This window comes from Amblyraja radiata, chromosome 4 (assembly GCF_010909765.2).
Source record: "Amblyraja radiata isolate CabotCenter1 chromosome 4, sAmbRad1.1.pri, whole genome shotgun sequence".
NCBI lineage: Eukaryota > Metazoa > Chordata > Chondrichthyes > Rajiformes > Rajidae > Amblyraja > Amblyraja radiata.
Window position 1 is genome coordinate 29,601,707 of NC_045959.1, and position 18,393 is coordinate 29,620,099.

The 18,393-nt window shown below is 40.9% G+C and overlaps 1 protein-coding gene across 1 annotated transcript in view; it reads left to right on the forward strand.

Moving 5' to 3' along the window:
* Positions 1 to 4,306: 4,306 nt before the first annotated feature.
* The window catches only part of kbtbd2 (kelch repeat and BTB domain containing 2), a 35,208-nt gene continuing 21,121 nt past the window's right edge, over positions 4,307 to 18,393 (forward strand). Inside the window, exons 1-2 of the mRNA XM_033019167.1 lie at positions 4,307 to 4,317; positions 15,692 to 15,855. The gene's annotated coding sequence lies outside the window, so the exon portion shown is untranslated. The remainder of the gene's footprint in view (positions 4,318 to 15,691; positions 15,856 to 18,393) is intronic.

The following is an 18,393-nucleotide window of genomic DNA, read 5'->3' on the forward strand; positions in this document are numbered from 1 at the left end:
GATCCATCAAGGATAAGTAACTGTGTTACTGAGTTTATGTCGTGATGATAATCAAGAGGGTTATACTGTGTTTATACTGAGCTTACACTGTGTTTATAATGAATATGTTGTTATAAATCTACTGACCCAGAATTGGTTAATGTGTCAAACAGAGAACTTGAGAGATTGAGAAACAGAGAGAGAGGGAGAGAGGTAGAGACGGGGAGGGGTAGGGAAGCAGAGAGAGAGAAGGAGAGGGAGGGAGGGAGAGGTAGCGAGAGAGAATATAAGTGAGAGTAAGTTTGAGGAAGTTGTGGAAAGTTTTGGGAGAGAGGGAATGGAAGAGAGAGGGAGGGATGGGGAAAAGGGAGGCAATAGACAATAGACAATAGGTGCAGGAGTAGGCCATTTGGCCCTTCGAGCCAGCACCGCCATTCAATGTGATCATGGCTGATCATCCACAATCAGTACCCCGTTCCTGCCTTCTCCCCATATCCTCTGACTCCGCTATTTTTAAGAGCCCAATCTAACTCTCCCCTGAAAGCATCCAGGGAACCTGCCTCCACCACCCTCTGAGGCAGAGAATTCCACAATCTCACCACTCTCTGTGAGAAAAAGTGTTTCCTCGTCTCCGTTCTAAATGGCTTACTCCTTATTCTTAAAGGAGAGGGGGAGAGAGAGGGGGGGGGAGAGAGAACGAATGTGGGAGATAGGTTGGAAAGTGTTGAGTAAGTTTTTGAAAGTATTGGAAAGTTTAGAGACTTGTTTGGAAAGTTTTGGAGAGGTTGTGAGGGAGAGGGAAGGAGAGAGGGAGAGAGAGAGGGAGTAAATGACTGTGTGAAACGGTATTTGTAATCAATAAGTTGTCATAAATTCACTGACTTTGAGTCGGTTAATACGTCAAAACAGTATTAATAGAAAGTTAAGTAATAAGTGCCACATATTAGTCAAATTACTCAATATTATACTTAATTAGAGCACATTAAGATACTTAACTTCTTGGGAATGCTGATTCCCTGACGGATTTAAATACTGTTAAACTTTTTTGGGGTTTGTTCTGTTTAGTTTTTATTAATTCCTTAAGGTGCGGAGTTACTTAATATTATCTATCGTATGGAAGTTTTCACTAACCCAACCACCGTTGGGTGGTATTCACCAGCAGCATTTCTTTTTTTCAATGTTTTAAATATTTTATTTTATTAGAAGTAAGTACAATCATATGGCACTAAAGTGCCTAATATATATTTTCATAATACATTTTATGTACAGCTTCTTATTTTTTTTGTTATATTAAAGAAAGTTTAGAATAAGAAAAAGAAATTAGATAGTAAAGGATAGAAAAGCGTGTGATATATAGTGTGTGAAGAAAAAGAAAAAAGACGAATGAGTGAAGAAAGTTGAGAAAAAGAAAATAGAAAAAAGAGAATAAGACATAATAAAATTAAAAAAAAAGGTAAGATCATTGTTTATAATCTTGACCAACTCTCGTCCAATCCTGAAACAGTTAGTTTTTACAATTGTGTTCCACCATATGATTCCAAAAAGACGACAAATGGAGACCAACTCGTTATGAATTGGTCTGATTTATCCATTAGGAGGAATCGCATTTCCTCAAGATGTGCGGTGTCCAACATGCTTGCAATCCACATTTTAAGCGTTGGTATTGATGTATTTTTCCAAAATTTAAGTATTAATTTTTTTGCTATTATTAAACCATAGTTAAAAAATAAATTTTGAGATGTGTTCAATTTATTCCCATCTTCCATTACTCCAAATATAATCATTTCAGTATTAGGTTCCATTCTTATCTTGAATAATTTTGTAAATATTTTGAAAATATCACTCCAAAATCTATAAAGTTTTATGCAGGAAACTAAGGAATGTGTTATAGTTGTGTTTTGGGATAGACATTTATCACAAATGGGGGATATATTTGGATAAAATTTGTTCAATCTTGTTTTTGAATAATATAATCTATGTAAAATTTTAAATTGAATTAGATTATGTCTTACATTAATCGAACATTTGTGAATATATATCAAGTACTTTTCCCATGTAACCTTCGTAATTTTTATCATTAGTTCCCGTTCCCACTCTTCTCTAAGTACCTCTGTCGATGGTAGGTCTATATTTAGAATACTATTATATAAATATTATATTAATTTTTGTGAGTCAGCTTCAATATTCATTGCTTCTTCCAATAATTCAGGTGTTATTTTTTGATATCCTTGTATATATTTTTTCATGAAATCGTAAATCTGAAGATAATTGTTTTTCAGTTTAAATTTTAATTGTAATTGTTGGAAGGATAGTAGGTTTCCCATTTCGTACATATCCCCGATCCTTCTAATTGGTTATATGTTTTATCAATAAGAGATTTAAATAAAGGGTTATTCGCTATTGGCATTAACAATGATAAATTTCTTAATTTTAAAGATAATTTTCTTTGTTTCCAAATTCTTATTGTACCATATATAATTGGGTTCTTCTTATATATTGTGTTATTCCGTTTTTTCGGGGAGAAGAGGATCGTTCCTATATTACAAGGATGACAATCCTCTTTCTCCATTTTTATCCATTCTGTCTGTTAGGTAGAACTATCCAGCCAATAAATTATATTCTTAATATGCACTGCCCAGTAATAATACATAAAATTCGGAAGTGAAAGCCCCCCGACCTCTTTTGGTTTACATAAGTGTTTTTTTGTAATTCTATGTGATCTATAGTCCCAACTAAAATCAGTAATATTAGAGTCTAATTTTAAAAAAAAATATTTTGGTATATATACCGGTATAGACTGAAATAGGTATAGTAATTGTGGTAGGGAGATCATTTTTATTGCATTTATTCTACCTAATAATGATAAAGGAAGTGTTTTCCAAAATTTAATCAGCGTATTAAATTTAAAATTAGCGTTGAATAATGCTTTATATTTTCTAGTAATCTGAATACCCAAGTATTTAAATTTTTCTGTTGCGATTTTAAAGGGGAACTTCAATAAGTGTGTAGGTTCTTGAGGTTTTAATGTCATGATTTCACTTTTATTCCAGTTTATTCTATATCCAGAAAAAGACCCGAATTCCTCTATCAAATTTAATAAATTTGGTATGCTCGTTTGTAACTTTGTAATATATAAAAGTATATCGTCTGCATATAATGAGATTTTATTCTTTGAGTCCCTAGTATTATAGCCCTGAATATTCAGATGAATTCTTATACTTTCAGCCAGAGGTTCTATCATAAGGGCAAATAGCAGGGGTGATAACGCACATCCCTGCCTATTACCCCTTGATAGTTGAAATTTTTGAGATAACATGTTATTAGTTAAAATTCTTGCCATCGGTTTATCATACAATAATTTTATCCATGTTATAAAATTCTCTCCCATATTAAATTTTTGCAGTACTTTATATAAGTATTGCCACTCTACCTGATCAAATGCTTTCTCTGCATCCAAAGAAATAATTGATATATCTTCTTCCTCTACTTTATGCGAGTACATTATATTAAACAGGCGTCTCAAATTATTAAATGAGTATCGTTTGGGTATAAACCCCGTTTGATCAGGATTTATCAATTTACTAATATATTTGCTTAATCTTCTTGCTAAAGTCTTTGCTAAGATTTTCTGGTCTGTATTTAAAAGTGATATAGCTCTGTATGAGCCCGGATCTTCTAAATCTTTATTCTTTTTTGGAATAAGCGTAATAGTTGATTCTGTTAGTGTTCAGGTAGTTTGTTTTCTTTAAAAGCGTGGGAGTATAAATTAAATAAATAAGGGGTCGTTACCTCATGGAATTTTTTATAAAATTCATTACTAAAACCATTTCTATATGCTGCAATTTCCGTTGTTTTCTTTTTCACTTTCTATTTTCTTTACTAAATATCTTATCTATTTTTATCAATGCACATTTTTCTTGGAGATATCTCTGGGGGATAGGAGAAAAAGGTACAGGGCTCACCCACCCAGCAATGAAAGGAAATATTTCAAATAATGTGTTGGATCATTTGAATCAAAGGAAACCATGTAAGTTTTAAAATGCAAGATGATGTAGCTAGGAAAATAGGAGGAATTACATTTTGTAGTTGGAATGATAGGGGCGTTAACGAGCCAATTAAAAGGGGCAAAGTACTAGCCCACTTAAAATCTATTAATACTGATATAATATTTCTACAGGAGACGCATCTCAAAAATGGAGCTCACAACAGGCTGAAGGGTAGCTGGATTGGTCAATTATATCATTCTACTTTTTCTTCCAAAGCAAGAGGAACAGCAATTCTAATTCGCAAAGATATACCATTCAAACACAAATCCACTATAGCCGATAAGGAAGGCAGGTACATTATAATATCTGGGGAATTATACTCAACTCCACTGACTATGGTGAATATTTATGCTCCTAATTTCGACAATCCCCAATTTTTTAATAAAATATTTAATATAATCTCAGACTCCTTTCAGCAGATTCTGATAATTGGAGGAGATTTAAACTGGACCAAACCTAAACGACATTAGTTTTATAATTTGAGACATTTGTTTAATATAATATACTCGCAGAGAACGACAAACGAGGATCTAACAATTATTTCTCTAGATGCAGAAAAAGCTTTCGACCAAGTGGAATGGTCTTATCTTTTCACAGTGTTGGAAAAATTCCAATTGGGAGAAAACATTACTTCATGGGTGAAGCTGTTATACACTAATCCGACAGCCAGAATACTGACAAATCAAATGCTTTCACCTAAATTTCATTTATCTAGGGGTAACAGACAAGGATGCGCCCTTTCACCAATGTTATTTGCTTTAGCCATAGAACCCCTTGCTGAGAGTATTAGGTCACATTTGGGCATTTATGGATATAATACTAAATATACCAACAATAAGATTTCGTTATATGCAGATGATGTACTTCTATACATTACTAATCCCCAAGTTAGTATTCCAAATGTGCTAAACATTATAGAACAATTTGGTTATTTCTCAGGATATAGAATAAATTGGAATAAAAGTGAAATTATGCCAATAAAAGCACAAGATCCTTCTCAACTCCAAAAATTTCCTTTCAGAATTGTTACCGAAAAGTTCAGATATCTCGGAATTTACGTGACTAGAAAATATTCCTCTCTATTTTAAACAAAATTTCCACCATTAATTACTAAACTATATGCCTACATTCAATTTTAGAAAACACTTCCTATCTCCCTTATAGGTAGAGTAAATGCCATAAAGATGATCTTCCTTCCGCAACTCCTATATTTATTTCAATCAATACTGATATATCTCCCAAAAAGTTAAAAAAAATAAAATTGATTCTACTATCACTAATTTTATTTGGGACTACAAAACCCATAGAATACACAAAATACATTTGTGCAAACCCAAAGAAAATGGAGGATTAGCTATTCCTAATTTTCTTTATTACTACTGGGCAGCTAACATTAAAAATATAATCTTCTGGTTGGACGATACATGTCAACAGGTAAATTGGTTAAAAATGGAGAGGGAAGATTGTTTGCCTTTTAATATAGGCTCGATTCTCCTATCTCCAATACATTTGAATAAGTCAACGTATGAGCAAAATCCGATAATACATAATGCTATACGTAGCTGCAAACAGTTGAAATTAAGTCTTAAACTGAGAAACTTGTTTCTCCTTCTGCCTATTGCAAACAATCCCTCGTTTAAACCGTCTACTTTAGATAGGGTGTTTGTCCAATGGAAAAACCTGGGAATTAACACTGTGGGAGACCTCTATAAGGGGGACTCTCTTTTCTTTTCAAGAACCACAGGACAAATATCACTTGAACGCAAACAATTTTTTCAGATACCTTCAAATCCGAGATTATATGAAAACATACACACAAGATTGTCCTTTTATGGGTCCAGATATATTAGACGATTGTTTGAAGACATGCCGATACAAGTAAGTTGATATCTTACATTTATAACACTCTTAAATATCGATACCCCACCTTCTGAGATTTATAGGCGAGCATTGGAGGACGAGTTGGGTTTACCTATTTCAAAAGATATATGGGAGGAAAGTCTTCTATACATACATTACTGTTCTTTAAATGTCAGACATTGCCTGATACAATTCAAAATATTGCATAGGTTATACTAGTCAAAGACCAAATTGAATAAGATTTTTCCAACTGTCTCCCCTATCTGTGATAAATGTCACCTCCAAGAAGCTACCTTAACCCATTCTTTTGTATCCTGTATAAAAATACAAAATTTCTGGATGGGAATATTCAATACCATTTCTAAAACACTCAAAATTCAATTGGAGTCAGATGCAAAACTAATAATATTAGGAATGTCAGAGGGCTGCTCTAAGTTAACGACATTCCAAAGACGTTTCCTTGACTACGGCTTAATAATTGCGAAAAAACTTATACTTAAATTCTGGAAAAAGATAACAGTTCCCACAGTGAAGATGTGGATCACAGAAATGACCGAGACACTACATTTAGAAAAAATAAGGCTTGTTTTGGCTGATAAATCAGACCAATTTTCCAAAACATGGTCTCCTTTGATTGAATTTCTTCAACAATAGAATGGTTGAACACATATTTAAAACCGATGCTTGGGTTGGGTGAGCGGGGGTAGGGAAGGATAGTGGGACATATCTCCGTTTTTCTTTTCTCTTTTTTCTCCCTCAATTCTTGGCAGTTCAGGGTTTTTTTCTTCTCTCTTTTTTATATCTTTCTTCTTTTTCTTCATTCTTTCCTTTTAACTTTTTTTTTCAGATTCATTTATCAGTTTATAAAATGTTAAAAATGGAGCTGTACGAAAATTGTATGATTGTTATGTCGACTGCTTTCTTCTTGTACAATGGCTTCTAATAAAATAACAAAAAAAAAAAAAAATATTTTCTTTTAAATAATGGTCTTTGAATAACTTGGGAAAAAACTCAGTTTCTAAAGAAATTCCGTTCCGAGAGAATTGTACTGACAAGTAACAGTTCTATAACAGATTAGAAGGAAGGCCACCAAGACAAGTCAAGTCAAGAGAGTTTATCATCATGTGTCCCAGATAGGACAATGAAATTCTTGCTTGCTGCAGCGCAACAGAATATTGTAAGCATAAATTCAGTTCAGTTCATAAATAGGTTCAGTTCAGTTCAATTCGATATACACATAAATAAACAGATAAAGTGCAATAGGCTGTTACAGTTCAGAGTCTGTTTGTTGGCGAGTTTAATAGCCTGATGGCTATGGGGAGAAAGCTGTTCCTGAACCTGAAAGTACCAGTTTTCAGGCTCCTGTATCTTCTACCCGATGGTAGCGGAGAAACGAGTGTGTGGCCAGGATGGTGTGGGTCTTTGATGATGCTGGTAGCCTTTCTGAGGCAGCGACTGCGATAGATCCCCTCGATGGTGGGGAGGACAGAGCCGATGGTGGACTGGGCAGTGGCCACAACTTTCTGCATTCTTTTCCGCTCCTGGACGCTCAAGTTGCCGAACCAAGCCACGATGCAACCAGTCAGCATGCTCTCTACTGTGCACCTGTAGAACTTCGAGAGAGTCCTCTTTGACATTCCGACCCCGTAATCTCAGGAAGTAGAGGCGCTGATGTGCTTTCTTTATAATTGCATCAGTGTGCTGGGACCAGGAAAAATCTTCGGAAATGTGCACGCCCAGGAATTTGAAGTTCTTGACTCTTTCCACCATCGTCCCGTTCATATAAACGGGATTGTGGGTCCCTATCCTACCCCTTCCAAAGTCCACAATCAGTTTCTTGGTTTTGCTGGTGTTGAGAGCCAGGTTATTGTGCTGGCACCATTTGGTCAATCTCACTTCCGTACTCTGACTCGTCCCCATCAGTGATTCGTCCCACACAGTGGTGTCGTCGGCGAACGTGATGGTGGAGTTCGCACTATGTCCGGCTACGCAGTCATGAGTATATCACCAAGATGGTGAAATAAAGTTTCACTAAAAATTACAGTGCTTCAGAAAAAGGCGACACTGCCCATACCTACCACTGCCCATACATTCCCTCTGCCAGTGCCTCATTAGCGCCCTGGCAGACCTGACTGTATTTCAGGTGTCCCTCATTGAGCATGCACTGTTGGTACCTCTCTTACAGGTTTTGCACTAATCCTCCATTTAACAGTGCCCTAGAGTAATTGCACGGAAAGGGAAAAGGTCAAAGTGTGTGACCCATGTAGTCGCTCAAGCGTACTGGAGGACAAGCAAACCTCCGGTATACACTCTGCACACACACAACACGTACGTTCTTACCTGGAAAATACCATCAAAATGGTCAGTTTTTGTGCTGAATATTTGTGGGAATAGGGCTAACCATGAGAGCCATTTATCGTACATCAGAATTCCAAATGTGAGGAGAAATGATGGTAGCGAGAAGCGAGAGTTGAAGGGACAACAACAGATAAAGTGGTTGGTGAACATTGGCCGTGCAGATATCAAGATGGAAAAGATCGAGAATTATCATTTGGTTCACTGCATTTCATCAGCAGTAAGGCATTCTTTGTGTTTTTTCATGATTCCTTTGTTTAAAAAGTTTTAGAAGTCACCATGGTTCTCAAGTGGGTGTTTACATGCAAAAAGACAACGCTTCTGAAGGGAAATTTCTCAGAAAAAAATCGCAAATCTTTTACATAATTGAACTTAGGGCCTACAAAAATTATACGTGGATTTTGAATTACATTTTACTGAGATGTAAGCCAAGGAATGGCAGAATTATTAGCTAGTAATTGAACATAATTCAGCTCAGTATTGACAATATCTTTGAAAGGGAGGGGGTGTTTAAGCTTTCAGGACATATTATTATATTCCAAAATATACATTTCAATTTTACTTGTTTAATGCCTATGTACGGTCCCCTCTCCTACTATAGATGAGGCTCTCACCAGGGTCTCTTCAATACCCCGTAACACTGCTCTCTCTCCCCATTCCCCCACTCGTAACAAGGGCAGAGTCCCCCTAGTCCTCACCTTTCACCCCACCAGCCGTCACATACAACAAATAGTCCTCCGTCATTTTCGCCAGACCCAACGTGAGCCCACCACTCGCCACATCTTCCCATCTCCCCCCCTGTCTGCTTTCCGCAAAGACCTCTCCCTCCGTAACTCCCTGGTCAATTCTTCCCTTCCCTCCCGCACCACCCCCTCCCCGGGCACTTTCCCTTGCAACCGCAAGAGATGCTACACTTGTCGCTTTACCTCCCCCCTCGAATTCATTCAAGGACCCAAGCAGTCGTTCCAGGTGCAACAGAGGTTCACCTGCATCTCCTCCAACCTCATCTATTGCATCCGCTGCTCTAGATATCAGCTGATCTACATCGGTGAGACCAAGCGTAGGCTTGGCGATCGTTTCGCCGAACAGCTCCGCTTGGTCCGCATTAACCAACCTGATCTCCCTGTGGCTCAGCACTTCAACTCCCCCTCCCTTTCCAAATCCGACCTTTCTGTCCTGGGCCTCCTCCATGGCCTGAGTGAGCACCACCGGAAATTGGAGGAGCAGCACCTCATATTCCACTTGGGCAGTCTGCACCCTAGCGGCATAAACATTGACTTCTCCAATTTCCGGTAGCCCTTGCTGTCTCCTCCTCTTCTCAGCTCTCCCTCAGCCTTCTGGCTCCTACTCTTCCTTTCTCCTTTCTTCTCCCCCCCCCCCCACCCTATATCAGTCTGAAGAAGGGTTTTGGCCCAAAACATTGCCTAGTTCCTTCGCTCCATAGATGCTGCTGCATTCGCTGAGTTTCTCCAGCACTTTTGTTTACCTTCGATTTTCCTGCATCTGCAGTTCCTTCTTTAACATAATGCCTATGCACATTCATTTACATTTATTTATTTATTTTCACATTACAGAACAGTCTGCAGCTGGTGTAATAAAAATGGCATAAAACTAAATTATTTGGCACCCTCATATTAACGACTATAATAATAGTCCTGATAAAATGACTGTGTACATATTAAATATTTTCTGAAGACAAACACACCATGCCCAAAGTTTTATTAACATTACACCAATCCAAAGGTGTTTTTTTTCATTGTTTTTAGTGCTGACAGTTTTCACATTAGGCCTATGTCATTCCCCCTTTTTTTACATAAAATTATTTAGTTATTTTCTCCATGCATGGATTTAAGTTTACTGTTTCGGGACAAATTTTTTTTTCTGTGTGGGTTATTATTTTTAACTCAATATGCAACTACCTGTTGTAGTTTGTATTCACACAAAGTTGAATAAAAAAGCACCAGAATATCATGGACGATCAAATTGTTATGATACAACGAATGCAACAGTTATTTCATGCATCAAATATTAGTAATAGCCAGGTGAATGTAGCATCGATTACGTGGAAACTACTGCAAAAATCCCAATGTTTATTTATAGTCAAGTGCACTTTCTATCCATTTAAATTGAATGTCACTAAAAGTTTATCGAACAAGTTTATAAACCTGATTAAAAACTTGCGAATGGCATAAACAAATGATAGAAATCTTCTTTTCCACACACCACACGTAACTGTGGACGCCTCTTTGGATTATATACCCTTGTGTTGTGCAACCAACCATTTGTAAATTGATTGTAAGCCTCCGATGACTTGTATGCCTGGAAATTATTTGCCGTGTATGGTATCTGGTATGCCATGATGTCCATGAAATTGAGTTCTGGAAGTTGGGAAATATCACGCGATTTCTCTGTTTCAGGCACTAAATAAGGGTTGATACCAATCACAGAAAAGTTTTGAACATATCATGTGTACTCGTCACGTTGAAAGATTGGAAGCATATGGACAATTCAACGGCTGCTGGGACCAAAGACGGTCCCGCTGTACTGGTAGCCATTGTAATCAACACACTCGTGTTTGCATCCCGTACACCGCTTGTCCTCCAGAAGATGTTGCATGGCAACATTATGGGGCAAGTGTCAACCATGCAATAGCCTTATAATGTTGAAATATTTCCACATAAATACAGACAACTTTCTTTCTAATTTACAGTCAATACATTTGTACATCTCATGTTAGGTATTTTTATTATGAAACCACAACTTCCTGTCCGCTGACAAGTAGTTTAGTTAATTATTGTCACGTATACCGAGGTAGAGTGAAAAGCTTTTGTTTGCATGCTATCCAGTGAAATAAAAGAATACAATCAAGCTGTCCACAGCGCAAAGCTAAAGCATAAAGAGTACAACATTTAGTGCAAGTTAAAATCCAACTAAGTCTGATTAAGGATAGTTCATGTTGGTCTGGTGATTGAATTACACAGATGTTCTTCTCTGTTAGCTTCTTGTGTCAATCACATTTTGCTTGAGCAAGTTCCACTGCATGTAATTGTGATGCTGAGCAGCTAAACTTCATCATAGTTTCTTCTGTTGGAAGATTAACATTCCTCACTTGGATCGCAAAGTCTTCCAGTAATAATTCGTTTCATAAATTCATAGTACAGTAGGGCAAAGAAACAAGGCCCTCTGCCCAATGCATTCTTGCTGCTCTTTTTTGCCATCTATACTAATCTAATTTGTCCACATTATTGCCATATTCTTCTCTGCCTTGGAGTGCCCGTATAAATGTCTCTTAAACAGTGATTGTATCTGGTTCCATCACTTTCTCTTCCAGACATAGACCACTCTTGTCACCAAAACTTTCCCTTCACTTTCCCTCTGAAACTTATTCCTCTCACCTCAAACCTAGGCCCTCTCGTTTTTGATATCCTACCATGAAAAAATGCTTCAAACCATACCCTATACCTGGCAATTTTATATTTCCATCAGGTCACCTTCGGCTTCCTTCCCACCGAGGAAAACTAGCTTCTCCCCATAACAACCCACATACCCCGTCCCATCCCCTCTCCCTTATCCCATCTCTCCCACCTCCTCCCTGCAGGGAGTAAGCCACCAAGCCGGCCACCGGCCGGAGGAACCGGCCCCTGCTCGTCAACCAAAGACCAGAGACTGGGAGGATGGAGCCGGCGACGAGGTCGGACGTGACTGGCGAGGAGCAAAGCTGGTTGGAGAGGAGAGGGAACCATGGTCTGGCCTACCGCCCCCTCAAGGTAATCTGTGAGTAGCGCAGAGGAGGCAGTAGGCCAAAAGGTGGACAGGCAAGGACAGGAACATTGCATTCAAGGAAGGCGATGGCTGGAAGCCCAGAGCAGCCTGGGCCTTGCCCAGATTGCTCATAAGAATGAGAGCATGGACTGCACTTTGAAAATAGTGCCAAAATATGATGTTTGTTTTGTAATGTTGCAACATAATGACCCAACTTTTAGATTGGTTGTGTATCTCCAGTGTGTGCCTCTAAGAAAAATCTTTGAGATGTTGGGCTAGGGTTGGATTGATACCAGCTCATTTCTCCCGAAACGTACTATACAATGAAATACTCCAACTGAGGAACTGAGTGGTGCTTGTTGTAGCTTGTGGGCAGCTGGTGGTGGTGCTGAGGCTGTACTCATGCTCTTCATCTTCTTCATCACCATCCAAGTTACATCCTGGTGTCTGTTGGCTAGTTCTGGCTTTGAGGCACTTTGCCAAATGGAGTTGACTGTCTAGTCAAGCAAACACCAAATGGGTTCTTCTGTTTTCTCTCCTTCAATGGTAAATACATTCCAAGACACTCATTACCTGACAGCTTTGGTTGAAGAAATTTCTACCCAGGTAATTATCCACCTGGAGAGGATGGGCAGCTTGACAGGTTCAGCTCACCAAGATATCCTAGGTCTGCCTTAGCCTTCACGATAGTATTCTAACACTTAGTGTTTGCGTGCAGGCCTACACACACTTACAGCAACAGCCACTTACAAAGATGGCCATCAGGATTAGTGAATAATTGGGTACACCTTTCTCCACCTTGCCCAGGGTGGGGGAGGGGCTGGGATTGTGCATGGGGCCTGTGGAGTTGAACTTCTAGAGCGGAAGGTTGCTCTAGTAATTATGGTAGCAGCGATGTGAATATACGATGTAAAATATGGCAAATCTCATGCATCATAGTACCAATTTACTGATGCTAATATCTGGAGAAAAAGCTGAGATAAATGTGGGATCCTGAAGTTTGAAACTGGGAAATGAACAATAGCAGATCATTTAAATTAACACTTTGCATCAAACTTCACAGTGGACTAGACGGCAAATATCCTAGATGAGGTAGTTCATACCGAGTGAAAGAACCTAGAGCAACCCCTTCTACAAGGGATAAGTTATAGAAAAAACTAATGGGACTAAAGATGGGGAAGTTGCTACTACCCAATGGACTGCATCCAAAGGTATTAGGGGAATCGGTTGCAGAGATTGAGGTACTGTTTGAGGTTTTTCAAAATTCACTGAGACATTTATTTGTCACATGTACCAATTGGTACAGTGAAATGTGTGGTCACCATACAGCCATATGAATAAAAAAGAGCATAGAACACGATAGTCTTTAACATAGACATCCCCACACAGCGGAATCAAAGTTTCCCACTGTGAGGGAAGGCACCAAAGTTCAGTCATCCTCCTCTGTTGTCCTCAGTTGTTCACCCGTGGTCGGAGGGATCCCGAACCCCTCACTGTTTTATACAAGGGTATAAAAGCAATATGATTGTAATAGGAGATTTTAACTGTCCCAATATTGAGTGGAAGTACCTCAATTGAGCAGGTTTGAAGGAATTCGTAAAATGCATTCAAGAGGATTGGACCAGCCATGCGTTTATTATATGATAGAGCAATCTTGATGGGCTGAATGGCTTAATGTTGTTTCTATTCTTTAGTATTCATTTTTTCCCTTTATTTCTGAAGGAGAAGGCTCTTCACTAAGTCTGGTTTTCTCCAGCCCTAAATTCTTCCAGCTTTCTCCCCCCCCCCCCCCCAATGATCAGTCTGAAGAAGGGTCCCGACACAAAATGTCGCCGATCCATTTCCCCCAGAGATGCAGCCTGCCCCGATGAGTGAACAGAGGTTCACATGCAACTCCTCTAACCTCATCTACTGCATCCAGTGTTTCCAATGTGGGCTCTTGTATATCAGCGAGACCAAGAGATCTCCCACTGTTAACCATTTTAACTGTCCTTCTTATTCCCATGCTGACCTTTCTGTCCTGAGCCTACTCTATTGCCAGTGAGGCCACACGCAAATTGGAGGAAGTACACCTCATATTTTGCTTGGTTAGTTTACAAACAAGCGGTATGAACATTGAATCTCCAACTTTAGGTAACTTAAACAAACACACCCCTCCGCCACCTCTCTATTGAAAGTCAGTTGATAGTTCCACAGTTGCAACAATGAATCCCTCTTGGGATCACACTGCCCCTCACCATCGATCCGCCTATCGGAACCATCCTGCCTGATGTCATCTGTTAATGGACACTAAATGCCGGTGTAACTCAGTGGGTCAGGCAGCATCTCTGGAGAAAAGGAATAAGCGAGTTCGGTATTTCTACAGCGCATGGCCAGGTCATAGATTAGGTCACTTGAGGTAAACATTCACGGCAACTGTGCTGCTGCATGTATACAGACCTGCATTTCATCCGCAGTCAGGACTGAACCCGGGTCTCTGGGGCTGCAAGCACTGTTGAATTGCTACTGGAGCGTCCCCGTCTCCTCCCGAGTGTCCCATCCCTGTCCAGTGGCGGCCGGTGAGGATCAGGGTGACCGACAGCCCTGGACTGACGGGACACAGGACCAGAGCAGTGGCGGCCCAGGCTTACAGCCAGCGCGGAGAAGAAGCGCTAATTCCACTCCTCCGGGCTGGTGTCCCGTCAGTCCAGGGCTGTCGGTTAATCTGGCGGGACAGGCAGAGTTGAGCTGGAGGTAGCGCTTCTTCTCTGCGCTGGCTGTAAACCTGGGCCACCACTACTCAGGGCTGGTGTCCCGTCAGTCCAGGGTCACCCCAGACTCTCCGGCTGCCCCCGAACAGGGATGGGACACTCGGGAGGGGACGAGGACAGTCCAGCAGCAATTCAACAGCGCTTGGAGCGCCGGAGACCCAGGTTTGATCATGACTACTGATGAAACACAGGTCTGTATACATGCAGCAGCACGGTTGCCGAGAATGTTTATCGCGAGTGACCTTTGACAAATCCCATGATTTTTCGGAATACCGAACTTGCTTATAAGTGACGTTTCGAGTCGACACCCTTCTGCAGACTGTGGGTAATTAATGTCATCTGTTGCTGGCCCAGATTTTTGCCCTGGTCTTTCTCGCTTCCTTCCCCCTAAAATCAGTCTGAATAGGTGTCTCGACCTGAAACGTCGACTATCCATTTTTTTCCAGGGATGCTGCGTTACTACAGCATTTTGTGTCTACTTTGGTATAAACCAGCATCTGCAGTTCATTTTTAATACTGCTGGGTTACTTGGGTACTTGGTGATTTGCTCAAGATCAGCGGGTCGTTGTGCCACTGCGCTTCACTGCCGCTGCATGGGAGTTGGGTGTTGGGTGTTGGGTGTTGGCATCGCCTTGACTGCAGGCTTGTCCTCAAATGCCTTCACACCAGTTGTTCTTGGCTGCGCCGACTCTGCGCCCCCTGGCGGTGCGATACCCTGCGGCTGGCGGGCGCGAATCGATACGCTACCTGTCTGAAGAAGGGTCTCGAGCCGGAACGTCGCCTATTTCCTTCGCTCCATAGACGCTGCCTCACTCGCTGAGTTGTACCAATATTATTGTCCAGTTTCGATTTTCCAGCATCTGCAGTTCCTTCTTAATCGATACGCGACTCCCAGTCTGCTGCGGACGTCATCACGCTCCTGCGCCGTGACGTGTGAAGGAAGGGCAGTTGGGCCAGTGATGGCGGCGAGCCCAGGGGTTCGGGCGCTGCTTGTCTGTCGCAAGGACTGAGCGTCAAGGCTGGGCCCCGCTGGCCGCGCTTCACTGCTAGTGAACTTTCCATGGAGGTCGCGGGGGCGTTGCTGATCCCTCTCCCGCACCAAGGTAGGGCAGGCTCCGGCGTGGCTCCCCGCGCTGCGTCAGGTGGGGCGGCTGCGGAGGCCGCGGTGCCCATGTCGGCTCCCGCGGAACCTGGCGGCTCGGAGCCTCTGCGGAGACGGCGCTCGACCCGGCTTCTACCCGGTTTCCGGGCGGTGGCCGCCGCGGCTGCGAGGGCCGCTTCCCGCTATCGCCCCACAGGCCTGCGCTAGGCCGGAACTCGCCGGCGCCGGGCCTGCGAGCGGGACACATCGTGAACCCACTGAGTCAGGAACACGGGTGGTTGAGGAACATTCAGCTCTGTTCGGATTTAGAGGATGAATAATTCTTTAGAAATGCTAGAAGTTGGCGAATGAGAAATAAACAACGCGGGAAATATTCAGCTTCCTGTATCAGTTTCACTTATCAGAAAAGATCTGGGTTGGTTTGTGGTTTAATTGTACACCTCAAAAATCGTACCATCTAACATCGTGTAAATAGAATCGGAGAACTGAATGTATCGCTCATAAACTGGCAAAAGATAATTTGATTTCAATTCGTGGGACACTGACACTAATACTGGGGAAAGACGTTCCGTTGTGGCGGCCTTATTCGTGCCATCAAGTGTCCTAGTGAATGGAATGACTTGGGCATATAGTTAGATCTTTAACAGTGGTGTGGGTGATCTGATGAGGGAGAAGTTTAGTAAAGTGGCAAAGGACACCGAATTTACCCGTATACAGAAGAGTATTTCAGCAGTTAAAGTCAGTAAATAAATTTGGTATACAATAAAACAGAAAGCTGTCTATTAGAATGTAGTCAACATTCAACGGCAATCGGTCTATGAAGATGTGAGTTGGTTGTGGGAGTTTGGGAAAGTACAGTAAACCAGCAATGCGCATCAATGAAAGAATTGATGCACAGCTTGTAAGCAAGTCATAAAAACCGCCAACTTGAAACGTAGTTTAGCTAGAAACTGCAGATGTTGAAACTTTGAGCAAAACAAAAGTATTGGAGGAACTTAGTGGGTCAGGCAACATCTGGTGGAATGGGGCAGATTAGGTCAGGACCCTTCTGACTGGAGTAGGGTGAAAAAAGGGGGAAAGGAGTTGAACATTCAGGATAGATGAGGAGACATTTTCTTGCCCAGATTCTTTGGTCTACTATCTGTGCTGACCATCAACTAATCAGTATTGTTCTGTTGCCTTCTACTATTACCTATTTCACAGCACTCAGACCATAGCCTGCCCTGATGTTTCAGTGCTTTAAAATATGAGTGCTTGTCTCTACCACTCCTCAGCAGTGCATTCCAGATTTCAACATCTGAATGAAAAAAATTATTCCTCAAAACCCCTCTGAATTTTCCATCCTTCCCTAAACGTATGTTCTGTTATTATGTACGTTTCTGTTAAATGCAAAGGTTTCTCACTATGTATGACTCGTAATAAAGTCCCGCATAGCTTTTACTGTTCCATTGAAATCAAACTCAGGCTATGCAATCTTCCCATAGTGAAATGCTGCATGCTAGGCTACATGGTGAATCTCCATTGCACCCTCTTCAGTAAAATCACATCCTTCCAAACATGTAACCAAATTACACACATTGCTCCAACTGTAAAATGAATAACTTTATTATGCATTTGTATCAATACTTCGCTATCCCGGTTAATGAAGGCCAGTTTCACCTATGCTGACTTAATTACCTCAACTAGCTGTACTGCCATTTGCTGTGTTCCCTGGACAGGTACTGCAAGGCCCTTTTTGTAACTATTTCTTAGGGTCCTTTCACTCTTTTCAAAAATCTATAAATCATACTGTAAAATTGTGGTAATCCAACCATTTGGAAATTCCAATGCTATGATGTCTGATAATATTTCCTGCAGTCTCTTCTGACTTATGGGAGTCTCTAGTTCCTGTACACCCTTAAACGTACCAGGTTTATTGTGAAGTGTATTAGAATTGTATAACGTATACAAATACTGAATTTACTTTTTTATCATCTAGTAGCCTCGCATCACCAAAGTCCCTTGTGCGTCATCTTTTACTGCTGCCCTTCAAATGATGGAGTCATACTGCATGGAAACGCCCTTTGGACCAACTTGCCCATGCTGAGCAATATGCCCCATCTACACTAGTCCCACTTGCTTTCGTTGGGCCCGTGTCCCTCTAAACCATTCCAATTCATATAACAGTCTAAATGTCTTTCAAATGCTGTGACAGTACCTGCCTTAACTACTCACTCTGGCTGCTCATTCCATACACCCACCATCCTCTGTGGAATAAGATGCCCTTTAGGTTCCTATTAAATCTCTCCCCTCTCATCTTAAACCTATGGTTCTTGATTCCCTTACGCTCAGTAAAATACGCTACCTCTACTGAGATTTATAAGTGTTCTTTAAATATGGGCAAGTTGCCAGAAGACTAGAGGACACCAATTGTTGTGCCCCTATTTAAGAAGGGCTGCAGGGAAAAGCCTGGGAACTAGCATCATGTAGCCTGGGAACTACAGATCAGTGAGCCTAGCATCTGTGGTTGGAAATTTACTAGACACTATCCTGAGGGATA